This window comes from Balaenoptera ricei, chromosome 15, assembly GCF_028023285.1.
Source record: "Balaenoptera ricei isolate mBalRic1 chromosome 15, mBalRic1.hap2, whole genome shotgun sequence".
In the NCBI taxonomy this organism is placed as follows: Eukaryota; Metazoa; Chordata; class Mammalia; order Artiodactyla; family Balaenopteridae; genus Balaenoptera; species Balaenoptera ricei.
The window spans coordinates 6,259,219-6,283,446 of NC_082653.1; the positions used below are offsets into that span (position 1 = coordinate 6,259,219).

The 24,228-nt window shown below is 47.9% G+C and overlaps 1 long non-coding RNA gene across 1 annotated transcript in view; it reads right to left on the reverse strand.

The window, feature by feature from the left end:
* Positions 1 to 4,859, reverse strand: part of LOC132349141 (uncharacterized) — a 33,437-nt gene extending 28,578 nt beyond the window's left edge. Inside the window, exon 1 of the long non-coding RNA XR_009497622.1 lies at positions 4,810 to 4,859. This is a non-coding gene — a long non-coding RNA (uncharacterized LOC132349141). The remainder of the gene's footprint in view (positions 1 to 4,809) is intronic.
* Between the last annotated feature and the right edge of the window lie 19,369 nt (positions 4,860 to 24,228).

Consider the following 24,228-nt stretch of genomic DNA (forward strand, 5'->3'; position numbering starts at 1 on the left):
TACATTGGAAAAACATGCATTCATATTAATCCTTCCAATTCTAATTCGGTTCCATAGGATTCATTCCAGTATTCCTTCCTTGCATATTTGGACCTCCTTTCCCTTAAAGTAAGATACATGGATCCCATTATTCTCAGTATATTTACTTATTTTCTGAGTCCCCTGTGCTCTGTGTTCAGCAAACCTCCTGAACCACTGGGCCACTGGCTCTCAGGACACCCTCATTAGGTAGACACAAACCCCTGCTGGACTGCTACCCAACCCTGTTCCATGGGCCTCCATCCTCATGTACAGTCTACATATTGACTTCCATTTGACTGGATGATACTTTATGTACATGGATTTTTGAATTTATGTTCACAAGAAATATTGACAATGGTTTTTCTTTTTCACAGATTTGTCTCTGGTAAACCTAGCCTCATAAAAATGCATTGAATGGTTTTCTTTCATTTTTTATCCTCTGGAATAATATAGGAATTACCTGGGTTTTTTAAGAACTTTCCTGTGAAATCAGCAGAGTCCTGCAGAGTCTCTGTTCACTGTACTTTAAACTACTGATGCAATGTAACAAATACAGGTCTACTGCAGTCCTCTTAAGTGATTTTGTAAGGTTATATTTTCCCAGAAAATTGACAGTTTCTTCTAAATTTTCTAATGTATTAGTATAAATCTGCTTCTAAGTGTTGGCTTACTTTTTAACCTCTGCAATATCTGTAGTGTACTTCTTTTCATTCCTAAAACTTACATCTTCTTCTTTCCCTATAAGTAATATCATCAGGGTTTTACCTATTTGTTTTTATTTTTGAATAGCCAATTTTTGGTTTGTGATACTCTGAGTTGATTCTAATTCATTTTTATTATTTTTATCCTTTTCTTCCTCCCATTTTCCTTGGGTTTATTCTGATGTCTTTTCTCTAATTTGTTGCATTGGATATTTAGCTTATTAATTTTAGCCTTTTTTCTTTATTACATATGTGCACTTAAGGCCATATATTTCCCTATAGTTACTACCGTAGCTGAATCCACAAGTTTAACTAGATAGGATTTTCATTGCTGTTTAGTTATAATACTCTCTCACTTATATTATGACTTCCTCTTTTTTTTTGCCAGTTTCTTTTTTTAAAATTGAAGTATAGTTGATTTATAATATTATATTAGTTTCAGGTGTACAACAAAGTGATTCAATATTTTTATAGATTATACTCTAAAGTTATTATAAAATATTGGCTATATTCCCTGTGTTGTACAATATATCCTTGTGGCTTATTTTGTTTTTATACATAGTAGTTTGTACCACTCAATCCCTTCCCTATCTTGCCCCTTCTTCTTTCACTCATGAATTATTTACAGGTTTGTCTTTAAATTTACAAACATATAGGATATTTGGGGTTTTCTTTATATAGCATTGGACTTAAACATAATGAAATCTGCATCACAAGGACAAAGTGAACAATTTGTTCCTGGCAAAACTCAGTTATAAAATATCTTTTCATTTACACCACAGAACATCTGTTTAATGTGTGCAGAGGGTGCATTTTAAAGTGATTTCTAGTTTGTGGGGCGGCACTGAGTAAAGTTTGGCTACCTGGGCCCCAAAAAGACCTTCAACTGGACCCCAGAGATAGATAACCAGTCTAAGACAGGCACGAGGTACTGTGGGAGGTAAAAGATGACCCCGGGTTCCAAAGAACCTAGAGACAGTGGGGCGAGAAAGCAAGCGCCCAGATTCATCACTCTTCGTCCCCTGACTTGTTCATTCTATCTATCTATCTATCTATCTATCTATCTATCTATCTATCTATTTATTTATTTATTTATGGCTGTGTTGGGTCTTCGTTTCCGTGTGAGGGCTTTCTCTAGTTGTGGCAAGTGGGGGCCACTCTTCATCGCGGTGCGCGGGCCTCTCACTATCGCGGCCTCTCTTGTTGCGGAGCACAGTCTCCAGACGCGCAGGCTCAGTAGTTGTGGCTCACGGGCCTAGTTGCTCCGTGGCATGTGGGATCTTCCCAGACCGGGGCTCGAACCCGTGTCCCCTGCATTGGCAGGCAGACTCTCAACCACTGCGCCACCAGGGAAGCCCTTGTTCATTCTTTGAGAACCTTCCTCCCAGGTCCAGTCTGCAATCTGTGAAAGGATCCCTACTGTTCCTGATCCCCAGGCTTAGGTAGTAATACTTGGAAGGAAATGCAGAAACAACGGCAGAGTCAAACTGGGACTTTCGTGTCCATAGGGCCGAAGACACTCTGGTGAGGATGACCCAAGGCCCAGGCTGGGAGTGGACACCAGGTAGCCTAGCATCTGGACGCTCCGGGAAGGTCGGCCCACCAAGCAGCTCAGGTTTGGGACCTGCCTCTGTTGGGGGTTCAAGCCCAAGGAGCCTCAGACGGCATCTGCCCCTCCTGCCCCACTCAGAACTCCTGGGGCAGGTTTTTGTTCTCCATTAAATGATGGGGTCGCCACTGCCCCTCAGGGAGCTGGGGTATTTCCAGCAAGGGATGTCCCTGCTCCTCTTCCCACAGGCATACTCTTAAGCGGGTAGGAAGAATCCCTAGAGGCTTTCACACTTCAGTCCTTCCCATCTTTGGAGGTTTCATTCACCTGGGTTCTTTTTTTTTGTTTTTGTTTTTTGGCTGCGTTGGGTCTTCGTTGCTGCACATGGGCTTTCTCTAGTTGTGGTGAGCAGGGGCTACTCTTCTTTGGTGCCCGGGCTTCTCATTGCGGTGGCTTCTCTTGTTGCAGAGCACGGGTTCTAGAGCGCAGGCTCAGAAGTTGTGGCTCACGGACTCTAGAGCGCAGGCTCAGTAGTTGTGGCGCACGGGCTTAGTTGCTCTGCGGCATGCGGGATCTTCCTGGACCAGGACTCGAACCCGTGTCCCCTGCATTGGCAGGCAGATTCTTAACCACTGCGCCACCAGGGGAGTCCCATCTGGGTTCTAAAGCAGCTGGGGGTGGGGAGCAGCTGAGGGGTGGGTGGGATCCACGGAGGAAAATGCCTTTATTTGGGTCCTGACTGTGTGTCAGGAACTGAGGCAGGAGCCTTATGCCCACCGTTTGGTGCCCTTGATCTCATTTTTTACAAAGCAGTGAGTGGGGGCAGATGGCTTGCTCTGGGTCACAGAGATCTAAGTAATCTCTGAAGACGCCCTCCTAGGAGAGGACATTCCCCCCTCACCACCTCTTTATAACACGCCCCCTCCCCCGAGAGCTCACAGCTCCTGGTGACACTGTACACATTAGTGGCTGTGAACCCAGTTTCCTGAGTTGAGCAGAGACGGGTTCAACTCTGGACCTCCCGCATCACACCATCTCCCTGAGCTCTGGTCTCCTCATCAGCAAAATGGGAAGAAACCCATTTGCAGGGCTGCTGGGAGGATTCAACAGAATAATAAGGCAGTAAAGTGCATAGTTCCATGATCCCTCTAAGAGAACAGGTATTTGGTCAGAGTCAGACAAAGGGCCAGGCCCGCAGCCGTACAGTTTGCTGGGATGGAGCAGCCAGTGAAAATTCTGCCCGGCCGAGGGCAGGGCCGCTCCCCTCCCCCTGGGCCGCAGTTTCCCCTTCTGTAAAGTAACGGGGTTTGGGGCAAGGTCTTCACTACACGTCGGAAATTCTGTACACCCGGGCGCTGCCCGGAGCCCCCAGCCCCACTCCCAGGTTCCCTGGGCGCCTCTTTATCAGCACGTTGAAGATGCCGCTTCTAAAGGGCCGCGACTTCCGTCCTCACTGGCCACATTCCTGAACCCCGTTCTGCGGTGCCACCTGGGACCTTCTGCCCTCCAGGGTCCTGGTCTGAAGCCAGAGCTTTCGACTCACTGCTAAACCAAGAAGCAGCAAGGCCGAGTCCTACAATATGAGCCTTGGAAAGTCTCGGCTTCTGCTTTCTTTTCTCCTGAGCCTCAGTTTCTTCCTCTTTGAAACAAGGAGGTCACACCTAACGATTCCCAAACCCCTTCCAGTGCTAAACGTCCAAACCACCCAGACAGCTTATGTTCTCGTCTTAAGGTAACCCTGAAGAAAGACGTTCTTACTGCACCCTCCGAAAGCAATACCCATCAACCACAGATAGGAGAGCTTACAAAAGCCTGTGACAGCGACAATCTCATTTCTTGTTGGGTCTTTACCCACAGAGATGAGAGCATTGCTACCTCCACGATTCAGATAAGAAACCTGAATCCGGGCTTCCCTGGTGGCGCAGTGGTTAAGAATCCACTTGCCAATACAGGGGACACAGGTTCAAGCCCTGGTCCGGGAAGATCCCACATACTGTGGAGCAACTAGGCCCGTGCGCCACAACTACTGAGCCTGCGTTCTAGAGCCCGTGAGCCGCCACTACTGAGCCCGTGTGCCACAACTACTGAAGCCCACGCGCCTAGAGCCCGTGCTCCGCAACAAGAGAAGCCACCACAACGAGACGCCCGCGCACCACAACGAAGAGCAGCCCCCGCTCGCCGCAACTAGAGAAAGCCCACGCGCAACAACAAAGACCCAACACAGCCAAAAAACAAACAAATAAATAAATAAAATAAATCTATATTAAAAAAATAAAGAAACCTGAATCCTCTTTGGTCATACAGCTGGGGGTGGTCAAACCAGGACTTGAACATAGGCTTTTAGACCCCAGACTCTGGTAGGACAAGTCACTGGGGGTCCGAATCCAGGCCCCTCCACTGCGAGGAGCACCGGAAACTAAGACGGGAGGGTGCAGTTTCTAGGCTTGACCACAAGATGGCGATCTGACTCTAGGCATTGCCATTAAGGGTGGGGAGGGCCTCCTTTGGTGTCACAATTGTGTGTTTACACTCTCCTACCTTTACTTTCTCCAGTCCTGGATCTGGTTTTCCAGAGGTTTGCAGTGATCTTTAAAAAAGCAAAGCAAACAAAAAGGAAATCAGATCAGGTGATGTGTTTGATTCCCCAAGGGCTTCTCACCATACTGAGAATAAAATCCACAGGCCCGCGTATGACCTGGCCACTGTGCCCTCCCGCTACGCTTTCTCCCACCCAGCCTGCAGCCTGCCTGATCGGTGCGATGGCTCAGCCAGCTCAACTGATGCATTCGGAGAAGGGCCATGGGTGCTCCGGGGACCCTGCCATCCTGTCATCCGATGGTTCCATGATTTGGAGAGCAAGAGCCATGCTTGGTCTTGTGTGTGTGCTGAAATTAACAGCTGGAGGCCAACAACATGAAACCTGGAACTCTGGTTTGAGAGTGATTTCATTCATTCACTCACTCATTCATTCATCGGTATTGAACCAGCCCCTAGTAGGGGCCAAACACTTGGAATACAACTCATAGTGAGGCCAAGGGGGGTCAAAATATGCTATAGCCAGCCTCCTCCTCCATTTCTCAAGCCATCCTAAGTGACGACGATGATAATTATGATATGAATGAAACAAATCTAGCCAAGGATGTGTTTACAATTCCAGAAGATGGTGTTGTGATTTAATATGTGAAAGGCAGAAGCCAATTCTGTAATCTATCACTGGAATAACTGACCACCCATGTGGAAGAAAAGAACTCGGTTTCTATAAAACCCAGTTAAGTATCTTTTTACGTGAGCAAGGTATACTTTTTATTAATCAAGTCTCTGCTTTTATTTCATTTTCTGATGATCTGTCCCAATCAGCTAATCACATCAGTCACATATCAGGTAAAGATTCGTGTTTTTCTTTAAATATTTATTTATTTATTTATTGGCTGCGTTGGCGCTTAGTTGCGGTGAGCAGGCTTCTCTCTAGTTGTGGTGCATGAGCTCAGTAGTTGTGGCGTGTGGGCTCCAGAGCGCATGGGCTCTGTAGTTGTGGCATGCGGGCTCTGCAGTTGCGGCTCACGTGCTCAGTCATTGTGGCGCGCGGGCTTAGTTGCCCCATGGCACGTGGGATCCTAGTTCCCCAACCAGGGATCAAACCCGTGTCCCCTGCATTGGAAGGTGGATTCTTAACCACTGGACCATCAGGGAAGTCCCAAGATTTGTGTTTTTCTAGTGCTATACAACTGTTTATATTTAGACCTCATTTCTATGAACCTGTAACAAGGAAGGCAAGTAAAAGCGGTGTGCTTGTTGTGCAAACACAGCTTTTGTGATCCCTCCTCAGGGAAGAAAGGAGCTTATGGCTCAGTTTTTAGGTCTGATTTGATTTTGTTTCCTTTGGGGAGGATGAGACAGGGAGGGCTTCCTGGAGGAAGGGACATTTAAGTCAAGCCAGAAGGATGAGTAGGACCTAACCAGAGGTGGGGAGCAGGGTAGGGAAGGGTAGACCAAGAAGGCAGCAGCAAGTGCAAAGGCCTGGAGTGGAAAGAACATTCTGGAACCCGAGAGCCTGTCAGCATATCAGGGACACAGAGTGCACCCTGCGGGGGTGGCCCTGGAGTCGGGACAGGCAGCGAGGGGCCAGGCTCTGAAGGGTTGTGTAAACTGAGTTAAGGCAGTTAGACCTCCCCTCAGAGCCCTAGGGAGCATGAAATGGCTTTAAGCGGGGACTGACCTGATTCGACTTTCGTTCTAGAAAGATGCCAAGGGCAGCAGTGTGAGAAATGAGGGCTGGGGATCATGCAGGAGACTGTCACATCACCCAGGAGGGCATTGACTGTGGCCTGGCCTCAGGTGGCAAAGTGAGGACGAAGAAAGTGGGGTTGGAATTGACAGCCGGTGGCTGATTGGATGGGAGCTTAAGGGAGGAAGAAGAAGAAGAGGCAAGGGTGTCGGCTCGGGCGTCTGGGTTGAAGGGCGGTACCATTCCTGGAGCTGAGGAGGCCTGGGGCGGAAACAGGTGGGGCAGAAGACAACGCGAGGTTTCATTTGGACACGTTCAGTGTGGAAAGCCCACGAGACATCCAAGTAGGGGTGTCAGGTAGGCGATCAATCTGTGAGGTGACAGCAGGACCCGAGGGTAAGTGTGGGAGCCCTCAGCCGCCAGGTCACATTTAAAGCCTTGGCGGTGGATGAGGTCATCCCGTGAGAGCCCAGTGATGAAGTAGACTAGGGCGAGCCATGCGGAACCCAGCATTTAGAGGGCGGGGAGGAGCGGGGCCCATGACAGAGGCTGAGAAACCACAAGCGTGTCACGGAAGGAAGGAAAGGAGGGAGCTTCTGGAAGAAAAAAGTGGTCAGCTGTGTGGAGTGCAGCTACGAAGTCTCATCACATGAGGACATGAGCAGGTCCTTTGTATATTGTAACATGGTTGTAGGTGCCCCTGGTGAGAGAGAAGCCGGGGGTGGGGCAGGGGGCTGGAGAACGGGTGGGAACTGAGGACATGGAGAAAAGTTTGTCTGTGAAGGAAAACAGATAAATGAGGGTGGACGCAGGTGGGGCTCACAGAGGTCAGAGTGCTCTGTTCTCTTTTTAATAAGGAAGCAGTGCCGCAGGCTGATGAGATGCAGGGGGAGAGAGAAATGGAAAATTTGGGAGAATGGAGAGAATAATTAAGGACCTGAAATCCTGGAGAAAGTCACAAAGGGTGGGACCTGGAGCAAGATGGGGGATCGGCCTTAGGTCAGAAGAGCAGGTTGTATGTTTCCTCCATAAACCAGGAGAAACGGAGGAAGAAGGGGACCCAGGAAGGAGCAGGCAGGGATGCCCGCAGGACCGCACCCTTGGGCCCTGCATTTGGGAAGCAGATGTCTCTTGGCAGGACGTGGCTTGTCTCTGAGGTCTGAAGCAACTGGCCCCAGAGATGAGTCGACTTGGCCCCAGAATGGAGACCCAACCCAAGGCGAACGCCCTGGCTCACCCGCTCCGAGGTTGGCGGCTCGCTCCCCGTGAAGGCTGTACACGTGGGAGCTCCACCCAGCCAGAGGCAATCCAAATGAGGCCCCAGAGAAAGTGGTTTCCAGGGGGATTCTTTAGCAACACTTCAGGTCTTGTCTCTGCAGGGAAGAGGAGAAACTCACAAAGGATCTTAATCTTCCCTTAATCCTGCCTAGTGCCTGCGTTCACACTGCCTGTCCTGCTTAGTTAGGTTCTTTTGAAAAGGCATCAACTGACATTGGGAATTTAAAGAAAAAAAGGGGGGAGGGGGAGGGAGGAAGGGAGGAGGGGAGGAGAGAATGAGAGCAAAGGAGGAAGATTCCTTAATGTCAGGCGTTTGAAGGGGAGAAGCTTCCAGAGTGACTTATTCCATCCTTCCATATGCAGCCACGCTGTGTGCAGGCGGGCAGGGACGCTGGCAGCTGCTCCCTGCACAGAACCTCAGCTCAGTCTGGAGATGCAACCAAACCCGAACCCTGGCACCAGGCCCGCTCCAGCTCTAGGTCAGCATAACTATCACAGCTTTCCTCTGGGGTGCACGGAAGCCAGGTGCTTTCATCGCTGCCCAACGACTCCAGAATTACCCTTGTTCTGCAGCTGGAGGACCAAGGCTAAAGAATGGTAAGCACCCCAGCTTGCCTGGTCAGGGAGCTGCAAAGCCAGAATCCAAGCCTCTCTGAAGGCAAGGAGGGCACGATGCTCAAGGTCCTATGACTCTTGCTAACTGTGCAGCCTTAGAAAGGTTGCAAAGGACCTACCTCATAGGGTCATTCTGAGGTTTAAATGAATGTATGCTTATGAAGTACATAGGAAACATCCTATGTGCCGCATGATGTTTGGTTATTATTATTGGGGGATATCGCCCCCCCACCCCATCTCCATCAGCACCCCCATAGCAAGGCAATCCAAATAAGGATACACTCAAAATAAAGAGGGCGCATTCTAAGAAGACACTGCTTCAAGACAAATCCCTCATATTTAAAGTACATTGCCATGCCTAACCCCTCCTTCTCAGAAACTAGCATTTCAGGAACTGTCAGTCTATATTTAAAAAAAACATTTTTATTATTATTTTTTTTGGCCCTCTCCAGGCATCCTACACTTCCAGCACCCCCAGGTGTTCACCAACCCAGAAGGTCTCTGAATCCCATCCTTCAGCCGGTTTTATGGAGGTTCCATTATGTAGGTACGATCGAGTAAATCATTGGCAACCAGGTATTAACTCAACTTCCAGCCCCACTCCCTTCCCCAAAGGCCAGTGGGTGGAGCTGGAAGTTCCATCCCTCTAAAAAGGTGGTTGGTTCCCCTTGGCAACCAACCCCACCCCAGCCTCCCATCCTGAGGCTACCCAGGAGCCCCAGTCACCAGTCATCTCATTAGCATACAAAAAGACATTTTTCACTCCAGAGATTCCAAGGGTTTTAGGAGCTATGTGCCTGGAAATGGGGGGCAGAGACAAAATATGTATTTCTTATTATGTCACAGCATCTTAAAATGAGTAAGGAGGTATTTGGAAGAATCGTTTATTTACCCAGAATTCTCTGGCAGGGGGGCATATTGGGGTTCTCTCTCCTTGTCTCTTCCATGTGACGCAAGCTGAGCCAATCAGAGCCCTTCCCTGGGATTTTTCAACTTGAACTCTTGTAGTTCCTCCCTCCTACCCTTCAGGGAGGAAGACTTACAAATCTAATTGGGTCAAATTCTAAGACACTTGAGTATGATTTACTAATGGGCCAGGTCACTGTCACTTAAAACAGCAGCTCCTGACCCCAGCAGTTCTAGCTTTCAAGTTCTACATCCTTGTTTCTCATCCCTTGGCGTGATTCACCCCTGGTGGCCAGGTGAAGGTTGACTGGCAGTTGGCAGGAGATGAAAGGCTATCCTTTTTCTCCATCTTCACATGTAAGCCAAGAGGTACCCCCCTATTTATCAACAATTAGAGTTCAGTTTATCACCAGAGTTCTGCCAAAAGTCCAGTTAATAATAATGAAGCTGGTCTTCCCTGGTGGTCCAGTGGTTAAGACTTCATGTTTCCACTGCAGGGGGCATGGGTTCTATCCCTGGTTGGGAAACTAAGATCCCACATGCCATGCAGCGCCGGCCAAAATAATAATAATAATAATAAAGCTGACTTTTAATTTGCCTTTGCCTCTTGTAGTGGGTGGACCTTAAGGGGAAGGAGTGGATTGGGCTAAAACAAGACTCAGGCATTCCTGGAATGACATGCCCAGCAGGGGCCCTTGCCACTTCCTTTGGGGAAACACTTCTCCTTGAATCTGTCATATGATTCATCATTGCTGTGAATCACAATATCCCATCCTCTTGGCCATGGAGAAGGGCATAAGTCCCAGATCTGGCCAATCACAGTGTCTCATTTCACTAGCCATAGTGGTTGGTCCAGGAGTGGGACATGTGACCCAAGCAGAGTCAATCAGATTCCTTGACATTGGGGAAGGAGATTTGACTTTGAGGTAGACACTAAAAGGATGGTGAGAAAGGATGTTGACACTCCATATTGATTATCCTGAGTCCTGGCTGTATATAAGAATTACCTCATGGGCTTGTTTAGAAACACAGGTTCCCAGGTGAGATCAACTGAATCAGAATCTCAGGTAAGGAAGGAGGTGGGAATCTATATTTTTTCATCAACAACCTAGGTGACTTTTATGTAGCCCGCCTGGGCTAACCTCAGAATTAGGAATCATTGATTTATGATGCAAAGAAGCCTAGCTATAAAATGAAGAATTTCATCACCTGCCTGAATATCTTTAAGGTACCAATCATCCATATAGTCCAGGATTGGCCAAATTTCCCTCTTGATCTCTTTTTGTTGGACAATTAATTTTAAAATGGTTGCATGGGGGTTGAGTTATGTGTGTATTTCTCCATGTACCTGTTGTAACGACAAACAACAATATTTCTGTTTTTCATTTCTCTTGAAAGACTCTGTCTTTGAACACCACACTGCATGGAGAATGCATGATATGGGGCCCAAGTTCGTCCTACAGGGTTATTCATGTTTACCTCCTTGACCGTGGGCTGGTGGCTATGTTTGTTTGTTTGTTTGCCCAGTCTAAGATTTCCTAATTCTATAATGACCATGTATCATTTTACAACCACAGGGAAAAAAAAAAAGTTTAAAATAAATTTTAAACAAACTCCAAAGCCCCCCATACATTTTTTAAAAAGGCAATGCTATAAATCTGAAAAATGATTATAATGGTTGCCTCTTACTTCTTTCTGGCTTTTCCAATCCATCTAAAAGTTGGTTGGGAGATGACACCTGCATTTGGGATGTTTGACATGATAAATGCAGGGGTATAGCCAAGCTTGAGAGTTTGGGCTTTTCAAACACCACTGTTGGTACAAGAAACACTCTCCTGGCTCAGGAGGGGAAAGGCTCATCTTTTTCAGGTGAAAATGCTATGAGGAAACTTGGCAGAAGTCCAAGGTTATAGGGCCCAAAGACTCTAATTCCTCTTTTATGAAAAAAAGAAATGCCTAAGAGGCAACACTTTCCAAACAATTAACTTGCCCGTGGGCCCCCAGGGGTCCTGGATGACAAAGAGCCCCATGTTCCCTGCAAATCCAGGTAAGGTTTCTACCTAAGAAAAGTAAACCCAGAGGAGAATCTGGAGGGTGCCTGGGAACTAGAAAAACTGGTTCAAGCTTCTGTCTTGAATCCTTGATTGAACCTCCTTGATTCAACAAGAAGACCCCTGCCCAGTTTGATGTATCATGACCCCAGGCAAGCAAGAGATTCTTTAGCACAGCTTAAACTGTAATTAAGGGGGAAAATTTTCAAGGAGCTCCTTGTAAACAGCTTGATGTGGTTGGGACCAGGTTGCAGGGACCTGCAGGGACTGTCCTGGACCATCAGGACAGGGCCCGTGGGTTTCCTGAGTATGTGGCCTACTTTATGGGTTTGCAAAGCCGCAAGTTCTTGAGTCAGGAGACATGCCTGAGAATATGTCCGTTTTTCAGCCCTTCAGAGCTTAGAGACCAGGGCCGGGCCGGGAGAGAAGTCAGGCAGGGCTTTGGGGACACTTGTCCCACTGCTTCTCAAATTCAGGTGTCTTCCTTAACAAACTCATTTTTGAGAACATTTGCCAGGGAAATAAATGTCCTCAGGAGAGCAGCTTTGGAAAAGTCTATGGAAGGGAAGCAAAATGCAGTCACTAAAAATGGTGGTGAGGAAGGGTGTTTACTCACTTGGAAGACGTTCCTAGTATACGACAGGGTTGGCAAACATTTTCTGTAAAGGGCTAGATAGGAATTTTAGAGTCTGCGGTACATATTGTCTCAAAAGCAGCCACAGGCAATATGCGAATGATATGGCTGCTGTCACTACAACAGTGAAGTTGAGCAGATGTGACAGAGACCAGATGGCCCTCAGAGCCCAAAATATTTACTATTTCTGGCCAATTACCGAAAAAGTGTGTGGACCTCTGAGTATGCCGGGTGGATTACAAGTCAATGAAGGAAGGAACTCCGGAGAAGAAGCATTCCTACTCTTTCATTGTCAAGATGAAAGAATTGACTCAAAGATGGAAACCACTGGCCACCATCACCACCTGAGCCAGGCAGCCCACGGAAGCGACTTGCTGTCTCCGGCATGCTGGCTCACATCCTCCACACCGCCCCACCCCCGCCCCCTGCATCTAAGCTGCGAGCACCTCCCTTTGGGCCCTCCCTGATCTGGCCCCAGCTACCCCTGAGCATGAACCCCACCACTCCAGGCTTTCACTTTACATTCTCATATAGACGGTATTTCGTGTCCCTTCCGCATTTTCCATCCGTCCTTCCTCTGGAAACAAGTGCCCCCGCTTTCCTCCATGCCCCTGCTCCCAGCCCACATGTCTCCCCAAGTTGAGCCTCCAGGCCGAGGACGGGGCTTGTGACCTAGGCCTAAGCCAATCAGCACTCTGCTTTCACCTCAGCCAGTGCGATTGGTCAGGGATGGGCAGATGATCTAGAAAGAGCCAATGAGAGGCCATGAGACGTTTGACAAGGAAGCCAAAGGAAAGATCTCCATGGCGGTGGCCTCAGGAGCTCCGGGCAGCCTTTTTGCAAGCACGAGGGAAGGCTGGTCTGAGAATGAAGTCAAGATAATAGAAACTGGGCTTCCCTAGTGGTGCGGTGGTCAAGAATCCGCCTGCCAATGCAGGGGACACGGGTTCGAGCCCTGGTCCGGGAAGATTCCCACATGCCACAGAGCAATGAAGCCCGTGCGCCACAACTACTGAGGCTGTGCTCTAGAGCCCGCGAGCCACAGCTACTGAGCCCATGTGCCACAACTACTGAAGCCCGTGCGCCTAGAGCCCGTGCTCTGCAACAAGAGAAGCCACCGCAATGAGAAGCCTGCACACCGCAACAAAGAGTAGCCCCCGCTCGCCGCAACTAGAGAAAGCATGCGCGCAGCAACGAAGACCCAACGCAGCCAAAAATAAATAAATAAAATAAATTTATTTTTTAAAAAAAGGAAATAAAAATTTCCTTTTCCAGGAAAGAGGGTATATGTGGCAAATTTCCCCCAAATTACAAAAATAAAATAAAATAAAATGCTGAGCAGAGGGTATTATCAGCATCCTCATCTGGGCTAGGAGAGTTGATCACAGCTGGGAACCTCCCTCCATTGGGTAACTGTTGAAACCACCGCATGGCTGGCGTCTCGGCGGAACCCGCAAGTTTCAGGAATCGGTTCCCAGAAGATAGCGGCCGCTCCCACCCCGACTGCCCCCACCCCGCTGCCCCCAACGCACCCATTTCCACCACTTGTCCCAACGTCTCCCCTTTACGTGAAAGGTTCAGAGGAAGATAAAGCTGACGGTGCAGACTCTCAAAGCAGAGGTCGCGGCGGCCAAGGGAAAAGCAGCGTCTCCAGGCCACACCTGGAAACTATGAGAACTTTCTCCTCCCTGCGCTCATGATGCCCTCCCTTCCCAGAGGCCTGACTCAGTGGGAGCAGGTCCAGTTCCAATCACTCATGCATCGCTGTGGGCCAGGCACGCAGCAGTGATTCAGACAAAACTCTGTGCCTGCTTGGAGCTTACAGTGCAGTGAGGGAGGGAGAAAACAAACAGATATGGGTAGATAAGTAGGGTGATGGCGTAATAACGATGAAGGAGGTAAGGTGATATGATTAAGAACGAGAGAGCTAATAGCCCAAAGGTGCAAACAACCCAAATGTCCATCGATGGACAAATGGATAAACCAAATGTGGTCCATCCACGCAATGGAATATTATTCAGCCATGAGAAGGAACATGATACATGCTACAGACAACAAGAGGCTGCACGTGTATGACTCAGTTTATGAGAAATGTCCAGAAGAGGCCAATCCGTAAAGACAGAAAGTAGATTAGTGGTTATCAGTGGCGGGGCAGGGATGGAGAGGGAGTGCTAATGGGTATGGGGCTGGATTTTGAGGCGATGAAAATGTTTAAAGTGGACTGCGGTGACGGTTGCACATGCCTGTGACTCTACAAAACATGCCATTCAGTTGTATGCTGTGAGTGGATTGTATGGGATGTGAATTATACCTCAATAAACTGTTAAAAAGCGTGAATGGGAGTTGAAGGAGAGTCCTCCCTTATCACCTCTCTGTAGAGGTGACCTTACCATTCAAACTGGTCAGAAGGCAAGTACGACTTTCAGGATCTTCTACTTCTCTTTTCCCAAGATTTTTAAAAAAGATTAAAAAAACCTTTTTTTAATTTTTTGGTAGCACCACGCGGCATGCGGGATCTTAGTTCCCTAACCAGGGATCAAACCCGTGCCCCCTGCAGTGGAAGCGTGAAGTCTTAACCACTGGACCACCAGGGAAGTCCCTAAAAAGATTTCTTATTGAAGAATAGTTGATTTAACTTTTTTGCCAAGATTTTGTCTCTTGTGTCCACCAAACACTGGACAAGTCACCATGGGTTGCCTGGTAACATACAAGGTGCCCAGATAAACTTGAATTTCAAATCAACAAAGAATAAAATTTTAGTATAAGTATGTCTCAAATATTGCACGGAATATACTTATACTAAAATTATTCAGGGACTTCACTGGGGGTCCAGTGGTAAAGAATCCGCCTTCCGATGCAGGGGACGCGGGTTCAATCCCTGGTCGGGGAGCTAGGATCCCACATGCTGCGGAAACTAAGCCCGCGCGCCACAACTACTGAGCTCGCGCACCACAACTACTGAGCTCACGTGCCTCAACTAGAGAGCCTGCGTACGGCAAAACTACAGAGCCCATGTGCCCTGGAGCCGCGTGCCACAACTAGAGAAGAGAAAACGCATATGCTGCAACTAGAGAGAAGCCCGCGTGCTGCAATGAAAGATCCTGCATGCCTCAACGAAGATCCCGCGTGCTGCAACTAACACCCAATGCAGCCAAAAATAAATAAATAAATTAATTAATTAATTAATTAAAAAAAATTTTTTAAAAATAAAATTATTCATTGTCATTGTGTGTCTGAAATTCAAATTTAAGGGGGCATCCTGTATTTTTATTTGCTAGATCTGGCACCCCAGGGTGGAAAGCTATTAGAATCTAGAATCAGCCTTTGATTCAAAGCCTCCTCCAAGCTTGCTCCAGGGGTGCTGATGCCATCCCCACCACCCACCATGATTTGGGGCCTACAAGGATGTGAAGAGCAGGTGTGAGGTGCAGGGTGGGTTCCCTCACTCAGGGCCTCCCACTGTCGCCCCCCGTTTCACTGATGAGGAAACGTAAATTCAATAAGGTGGGTCCCAAGTCCAAGTTCCCAGGCAGGACGTCATGGAGCCAGTGGCCCCTGCGTGACTCCAGAGCCCAGAGCTCTTTGCCGGAACAGCTGTGAGGGTCAAATTAATTAGATGAAGTTTGTGAAGCCCCCAGTGAGCCCTGCTTGCAGGAGGGTTCCAGGAAACGGTGACTTTTACCCATGAGTGTTGACGGTCTGTTAATCAGAGGGGAACAGGGGGTGGGGAGGGGAACACCGCGAGGGGTAAAGAGAATGACTTCTGTTGAGCCAGTGTCTGGTGAATAAAATGAGCCCACAGAAGCCTCTGTGGCGTTTCCTTTCCCTCAGGTGTGCACGAACCCCTCCAAAGCTGCCCTCGTCTTTCCCAGACCAGTTTTAGAGGCAGACACAGGTCTGGGGGGCCTCACGGCCTTGGGACGCTGCCGCTGAGAGAGAGGATCCGAGCTGACTTGGAGGAGACTTTGCCAGCACTGGTCACCCGGCTGCAATTCCTGGGCAGCTCCCTGGAACAGCCTAGAATCAGGGCATACCTCCCCCTGTGAAGGTGTCCTCTTCTCCCACGCTAGGAAGAGGAGAGCAACTCACCCCCGGAGGTGGAGGGCTGGCACTGAGATGAGTCTGCGTAAACAACCTCAGCACCATAACCCTTATCTTCCGTTTGTTTCCCCCATAGATTTCCTGGATGCATCCCCATGATCTGTCATCCCTCAAAGCTCAAACCCTCTTTCCTTTGTTAAAATGGTCTATGACTTCCCGAATCTAACCACATCTTTGGGTTTCACTTTTTTTCTTTGAACTGCTGTGCACGTAAGTATTGGTAAAAAATGTATGCCTTTTCTCTTGTTAATTTAGGAGAAAAGGCATACATTTGTTAGTTTAATTCACAGGTCCCCATGGACTGAACCTAAGAGGGTGGAGGAGAAGTTTTTCCTCCATAACATAGATCATACGGTATGTGGTCTTTTGTGTCTTCATTACTTTTTTTTTTTTTTTTTTAAGTCTTTGTTCCTTTTTATGGCTGAATAATATTCCATAGTTTGGGTATTCCACACTATTAATCCATTTACCAGATGATGGACATTTGAGTTTCCACTTTTTGGCTATTATGAATAATGCTGTTATGAACATTCATGTACAAATTTTGTGTGGACGTATGTTTTCATTTTTCTTGGTGGACGCCTAGGAATGGAATTGCTGGGTCATATGGTGAGTCTGTATATGTAACACTTTGAGGACATGCCAGACTTTTTTTCAAAAGTAACTGCATAATTTTACATTTCTGCTGGCAATGTGTAAAGATTCCAATTTCTCCACATCCTCACCAACACCTCCTATTGTCTGCCTTTTTGATGACAGCCATCCTAGTGGGTACAAAGTGGTGTCTCATTGTGGTTTTGATTTGCATCTCCCTGATGACTGATGATGAGCATCTTTTCATGTACTTATAGGCCATTTGTACATTTCTTTGAAGAAATGTCTCTTTAAGTCCTTTGCCCATTTTCAGTTGGGTTTTTTTCTTTTCACTGTTGAGTTGTGAGTTCTTCACGTATGCTTAATACTAGATCCTTGTCAAATATATAATTTACAAATATTTTCTCCCATTCTCTGAGTTGTCTTTTCACTTTCTTATAGTTTCCTTTGGAGCGCAAAAGCTTTTAATTTTGATGAAGTCCAACTTATCTATTTTTCTTTGGTTACTTGTGCTTTGGGTTGCATTGCCTATGTAATCAGAAAAAAAGGAAACATTTTTTATAAAAATAGGCCCAGACACTATGCAGTTTATTTAGTTGACAACATTCTTGTCCTCAAGGAGCTAACACTCGGCTGACATTCCTTGGGACTCACTGTCAGTGGTTAAAAAGCGCTCTGTCTTCATCTTGGGTACTTTTCCAGGTTGCTGGGCAAAGTCTTTCATATTCTGATGAACCAGATGGCCCTTTAAACAGCTCAGAATTTAAGTGGGATGAGTCATCACTTAACTGTACTTAGAAATTCTAAAATAAGTCACGTGTAAGCCACTGCAGGGTTTTTGTTTTCAGTGCCTTGCCTGGCTGTGCTTTCAGTGTTTGCTGACTGTGGAATAAACCCAAACACTGGCAGATGGCGGTTGTACGGCCTGAAGTGGGAAGCATCAAATCCTGCCCAATCTAGGGAAATAGGTACCATATGTGTTCGTAATAACAAAACACTGGAGAGCACCCAGACATCCACCAGCAGGGAACTGGTTAAATTATGGTACATCCAAACTCTAGAATAAGAGGAGCCAAAATCTATTAAAAATAGAGTATTTAAAATGTTGGGGAGAAAAAAAAGGAAAACTAAAATAATAATAATAATAAATAAAGAAAAAAAAAGACAAAAAAATGTTGGGGAGGAAAGCTCTTCCTCTACTCTCTTATGCTCAGTAAATAGGGGTTTATGAATTAAACTAATAAAAGATGAACAGAAGACAATTTTTACTAACATTTGTGTGCACAGGAGTTCACAGAAAAGAAGTGACAATCGAAGAAGCAGGTAGACTCAGGGGCTTATATACCATTTTAACAAAGGAAAGAGGGTTTAGGGTTCAAGGGACAAACTGTGGGGAAGTGACTAGGAAATATATGGGGGAAACTAATGGAAAACAGGACTGTTCTAGTCAGGTCTGTTTATGCAAATGCATCTCGGTTTCGACTCTCAGTCTTTGATGGTAAGAGTCACTGTTCTCCCCCTGGTGTGCGGGGAAGGGGGGCACCTTCCTCAGTGGGAAATTTATGTCCTGCTTTTAGGCAGAAAAGGGGAGGGCGGACAACTCTTCCTGCCTCAACTGCCCTCAGCTCAAAATAATCCTTATGCCAAAGTGGCACATTTGGGGACAGCATATCCGTTAAGGAGCCAATCACAACACAAATGAAGGTATAATTAAGTATGGAGGTCAGCCCTCTGAAGGAAGCGGTGGGTTTCTAGGAGAACCTCAGGCCCTTTGCACTTGCTTTTCCCATCACTGGGTCCTCACCTCACACAGGTTTGTTCAAAGTGTCCTCTGAAAGGTCTTCCCTGACCATCTGGCACAAGAGACCCCTCCTCTGGAGTATTTTTCTTCACAGCACTTAGCCGCTCCTGAATGCTGTTGTATATTTTTATGTGTTTATAGCCATTGTCTGTTTTTCCTAATTGTCTGACAGCCCCTAATAATACTGTAGGATTTGATTACCTTTGCATTCCTGGTGCCCAGAGGGGGCTTGGCCTTTTTGAAGCTGAATAATACTCAACGCATGTATAAGACACATTTTGTTCACCCATTCATCCATCCATGGACACTTAGGTTGCTTCTACTTCTTGGCTGTTGTGAACAACACTGCTATGAGCCTGGGTGTGCAAACATCTCTTCCAGATCCTGCTTTTAATTCTTGGGGGTATATACCCACAAGAGGATTTGCTGGATCACATGGAAATTCTATTTTTAAGTGTTTGGGGAACTTCCATACCGTTCTTCACAGTGGCTGCACCATTTTACAGTCTCTTTCTCGAGAGCAGCCTCTAAGGTGTGTGAGTTGGTTCTCCCTGTGGTCCACGTCCGCTCATCCCTGTATCCTCAGCACCCACTGCCACGTTCGCACAGCGAGATGCTCCTGAGTCCTGGCTGAATGATGAACAGATAAATGACGGAAGGAAGGATGAGCGAGTGAAGGGGAGAGGGTGCTTCTGGAAGAACGAAGTGGCCGGAAGGCACTGGTCCAAGTGAGAGGCAGAGCTCCTGCAGCGTCTGCCGGATGTCTAAGTCCACACACACTGGGGAGGGAAGGGTACTCAGCAGACTCACGGTCTCTTCAAGTTGAAGGAATCCAGAAGTTTGCCCAATAAAGGCAGGCGCTTTCCTGAGGGCGCCAGGAGTGACCTCAAGGCTGGGGAGGCCTCTCTCTCGCCTGCACGGGGAGCGAGGGTCTGGTGGGAGGAGGAGGAGGAGGGGCTCGTAGTGAGACCAGGCTCTGCCCTCAGGAGCTTAGAGCCTCCCCTTTGTCTCCAGGGTGCTACATCTCCCGGGTCACCACCCTCGGGCAGGTCCCCGCTGGGCCCCCTCCCCTGGGTGTCCCTGACACCTAGAGAATGGAAGACAGGAGAGCCTGGGCCGCAGCGGGTCCTCCCACGGCCACTGCCCCCTCCTCTCCATCACATTTCCTTTTTATGGGTTTTCAAGATGGAAGGGAATCTAGTTTCTTCACCTCCTGGGGTAACATGCTAGAGGTGTCTTCATGTCCGCACCATGGCTGAGAAGGGCTCAGGGCAGAGGGAGAGGGAATTTTTGAAGCGGCAGATTCACGACTCATGCAATATAAGACGATCATGTGTCAAAAACGTGACTCAACTCACTGGTTAAGGAGGGGTCAGTAGGACGGTACAGCGGGTTCAGAGGAGGCTTCAAAGGACCGGAAGCCAATGGGAGGACAGACAGACAGATGCAGAGCTGCACAACTAACTGTGTCCCCTACATGAGATCCACCTGCATTTTGATAAACACCGAGGCATCGTGTATTACCCATTTTCTACAGTTTACAGAATTGTTAAGTGGCCCAAAGACAATGGAAGGCAGAGGTCACCCAGCAGGGCCCCTGAAAGGTGCCTCGTCTCCCACAGGAAGCCTCATCTCCCCCCCATCTGTCGTCCCCATGTCCCCCACCCCCAAGGGCCCCTGAAAACAGAGACCAACAAAGCCCAGATCAGGTGCGGCCCGGGCTGGGCCGTTTGGAGACACCTGGAGAATGGGTGCATCTCTGTCTGGGGAGTGGGGGAAGGAGGGTTTCCACAGTCTCCCCACGGCCCTCATCTCTCTAGGAGGGAAACTCGAGTCCTGCCGGTGGCCTCGAGGCACCCGCTCCCTGTGTCCCACCTCATCCCCTCCCTCACTCGGCCCCAAGTACGGGACCCCCAGCAGCTCACCTTGAGGCCTGGCACTCCTGCCTCAGGGCCTTTGCACTTCCCCTTCCCGTCCTCCTCATCTCCTCGCGGGTCCTCAGGGCTGACTCCCTCCAGTAAGGGCTTCTCAGCAGCCGTTCCCCGACCACACTAAGATCCTAAACCAACATTCACTCACTGACCCCCAAACCCTGCTCTCCTTCCTTGTTTTACCTTTCTCTCTAGTACATGGGCCCACCTGACAGCCCACATATTACACTTATGTACGTGTTTCTTGTCTCTCCCCCAGTGGAATGCAAGCTCTGTGCCGGCAAGATGTTTGCTTGCTTGTTTTTATCTCCTCATGCCCAGAGCCTGGAACAGTGCATAGAACAAACACTTGAACGAATGAGTGAATAATCAAACGACAAATGTTCATTGTTAACAAAAAGTAATGTTTTCATTACTACCAGTACAATGAATGCCAGTTGCTAACTGGGATAAAAGTGTTATGACAGCTACTACTTCAACTCACACATGACTGTTATCGAGGGCCCTTGAAAACGAAATCTTCGGGAAACGAGAGCGCTGTTCCCTGTGACGGGCTTTGTCTGCCACCTAGTGGAAATTGTCAGTAACTGCAAGCCATGCAAAGCGTTCTAAGAACGGCATTTCGGGCAGCTGAAAAGCTGTGTTGGCATCCCTGATGAGAACGCAACTCAGCACAGCCCTTCTGGAGAGAAATTTAGCAATGCCTAACAAAACCACACATGCGTTCACCCTTCTCCCCACCAGGCCCACTCCTAGGAACCTACCCTGAAGATACATCTCCAACACCATAAAAATAAGTATGCACAAGGTTATTCACTGCATCATTATTTGTCATTTCAAACTACTGGAAGCTACCTGAATGTCTGCATATAAGACAGGGGCTGAACAAACACAATGGAGCACTCTGCAGCGGGAAAAAAGAATGAGAAAGACCCCCTAAGAGCCACTTTGAAGGGATTTCCAAGAACCTTCTGGTAAGTGGAAAAAGCAAAGCCCCAAAGAATTTGGAAAGCTTGCTGTCCTTCACGTCGGAAAGAAGGGGTATAAGAAATTACACACGCATCTGTTCATTTGTGCAAGAGAAAGACAGGAAGGATAAAACAGAAACCAAAGAGGCTGATCACATCACTACAGGGCTTTGGGGAGGCAGGAGGGTGTGGGATCCGGGTAGGGATGAGGAAAGAGTGGCAGTTCCCCGGGTGTATCTTCTTCTAAATCTTTGACTCTTAGTGGAAGCCAAAACATGCACTTCCCATGTGACCCAGCGACCGCAACCCTGGGCATTTATACCAGAAAGATGAAAATGCGTGTTCACGTAAAAACCTGCACACGATTCTTCGTAGCAGCTCTGTAATTATAACCGAAACCTACAAGAGACCAAAACGTCCCCCACACCGCAGGCAGAGGGTTCCACGGACTCAGCAGCAGACAGGCTGGCACATGAGACTACCTGGATAGATCTGAAGGGCCTTATGTCGAGTGAAAGAAGCCAGCCTCACAGGTCACACACCGTAGGGGACTTCCCTGGCGGTCCAGTGGTTAAGACTCTGAGCTCCCAATGCAGGGGGCTCGGGTTTGATCCTTGGTCAGGGAACTAGATAGATCCTGCATGCCGCAACTAAGAGCCCGCGTGCTGCAACTAAGGAGCTTGTGTGCCGCAACTAAGAACCGGTGCAGCTAAATAAATACATAAATATGAAAAAATAAATAAAAGGTCACACACTATATGATTTCATTCACATAACATTCTTGTAAGGACAAAAATCATAGAGATGGGGACTTCCCTGGTGGCGCAGTGGTTAAGAATCCACCTGCCAATGCAGGGGACACGGGTTCAATCCCTGGTCCAGGAAGATCCCACATGCGCAGAGCAACTAAGCCCGCGAGCCACGACTACTGAGCCCACAAGCCACAACTACTGAAGCCCGCGTGCCTAGAGCTCGTGCTCCACAAAAAGAGAAGCCACTGCAGTGAGAAGCCCGCGCACCGCAATGAAGAGCAGCCCCCACTCGCCGCAACTAGAGAAAAAGCCTGTGCACAGCAACGAAGACCCAACACAGCCAAAAATAAATATAAAATAATAAATAAAATTTTAAAAACATCACAGAGATGGAAACTGATTGGTGGTTGCCAGGGGTTGGGGGTCTCTGCTGGGATGGTGGAGTGGTGGGTCCACGCCTCCACACCCGGGATAAAACAACACAGAACTCCCCACACACATTGTTGCAATGTCAGTCTCCTGGTTTTGTGACTGTACTCAAGTTATGTAAGATGTAACCACTGGGGAAAACCAATGCGGAAAACTAGGCCAAGCGTCTAAGGAGATACTCTGCTACTTTTGCAACTTCCTGTGAATCTACAAATTTCAAAATAAAATGTTAGAGAATATGATTATGGGTCAAACAAACATGCCGGGGTGGGGGGAGGTTTGGTCCCTGAGCCAACACTTTGTAACCTCTGGTTTCAAGGAGCAGGGTATCCCTGTTCGTGATCCTCTGCCAGTATTCCTTTGGTCCCATTCCCCTGGTTCAGAGGCTGGTCACTAGGCCAGAGGGAGCGTGGATGTGTCATCCGAGGCATCAGAAACAGCAGATGGAAAAAGTCTGTGTGTGTGTGTGTGTGTGTGTGTGTGTGTGTGTGTGTGTGCTGTATTGATTTTCTACTGCTGTGTAATAAACTACCACAAAGCCACTTAGTGGCTTCAAACAACACACATTTATTATCTCACAGTTTCTGTGGGTTGGGAGTCTATGTTCTGGTAGGTGGGCTCATATGCTCAGGGTCTCACCAGACTGGGATCCCCTCTGACTCGGGGGCCTCCACCAGGTCACTGGTTGCTGGTGGAGCCCATGTCCTTGCAGTTGTATGGCTGAGATTCCGGGTTTCTTTTCTAGCTGTTGACTGGGGACCATTCTCAGATCCTCAAGGCTGCCCTCACGTCCCTGCCCCACGACCCATCACCTCGCGTATGGCAGCGGCCTCTTCAGGCCCCCAGGAGAGGGTCTTGGCTACGAATTCTGCCAACCACCCGAGTGAACCTCCTCTGACAGAGACAGCAGGTGTAGACAACTACAGCGATCCCGCGGCTACGATCTGCTGAGTCACCGCGGAGTGTGGTAACACTGGGGTTTGAGTTGACACTGGAACAACAGAGGTGAGCAGCTTTGTGGAGCTCCGGCTTCTCCATCTATATCTAACGCATTTTTGCCTGAAAATATTGCATGAAATGGGCTGGGGTGAGGAAACACTGTTTTCCAGGCAACACCGAGGTCTGCAAAGCTCTGTGTTAGGGCGAGGCAAAGACCCGGGACACTATTTTATGGGAATTGCTAAATCCAATTGTACAGCAGATTTCGTTCTCATTTATGTCCTCGATCGAATTGCTATAAGGCATTTTGATGTTTTGCTCTTTCTTAGGATTCCCATCATTAGCTGGTAGTGACCTGGACAAAACTAGACACAAAAACATGATATGAAATTACATTTTTGCCTATCAGACAAAGAGGGGATATTTGTGAAGGTTATTGAATACATTGGTTCTCAATGAACACCTTTTCTGGTTGTTAACATATAAATAAGATTAGCATAAACTAGGATTGGCAAACTTTTCCTGTAAAGGGCTAGTTAGTAAACATTTTCAGCTTTGGGGACATAATGGTTTCTGTGCAGTAATTCAGCTCTGCCACAGAGCACAAAAGCAACCATAGGCAATATGTAAATGGATGCAGCTGTGTTCCAATAAAGATTTATTTATGGTCACTGAAATGTGAATTTCATGTAATTTTTTTTTTGGGCCTCACCTCGTGGCTTGCCGATCTTTG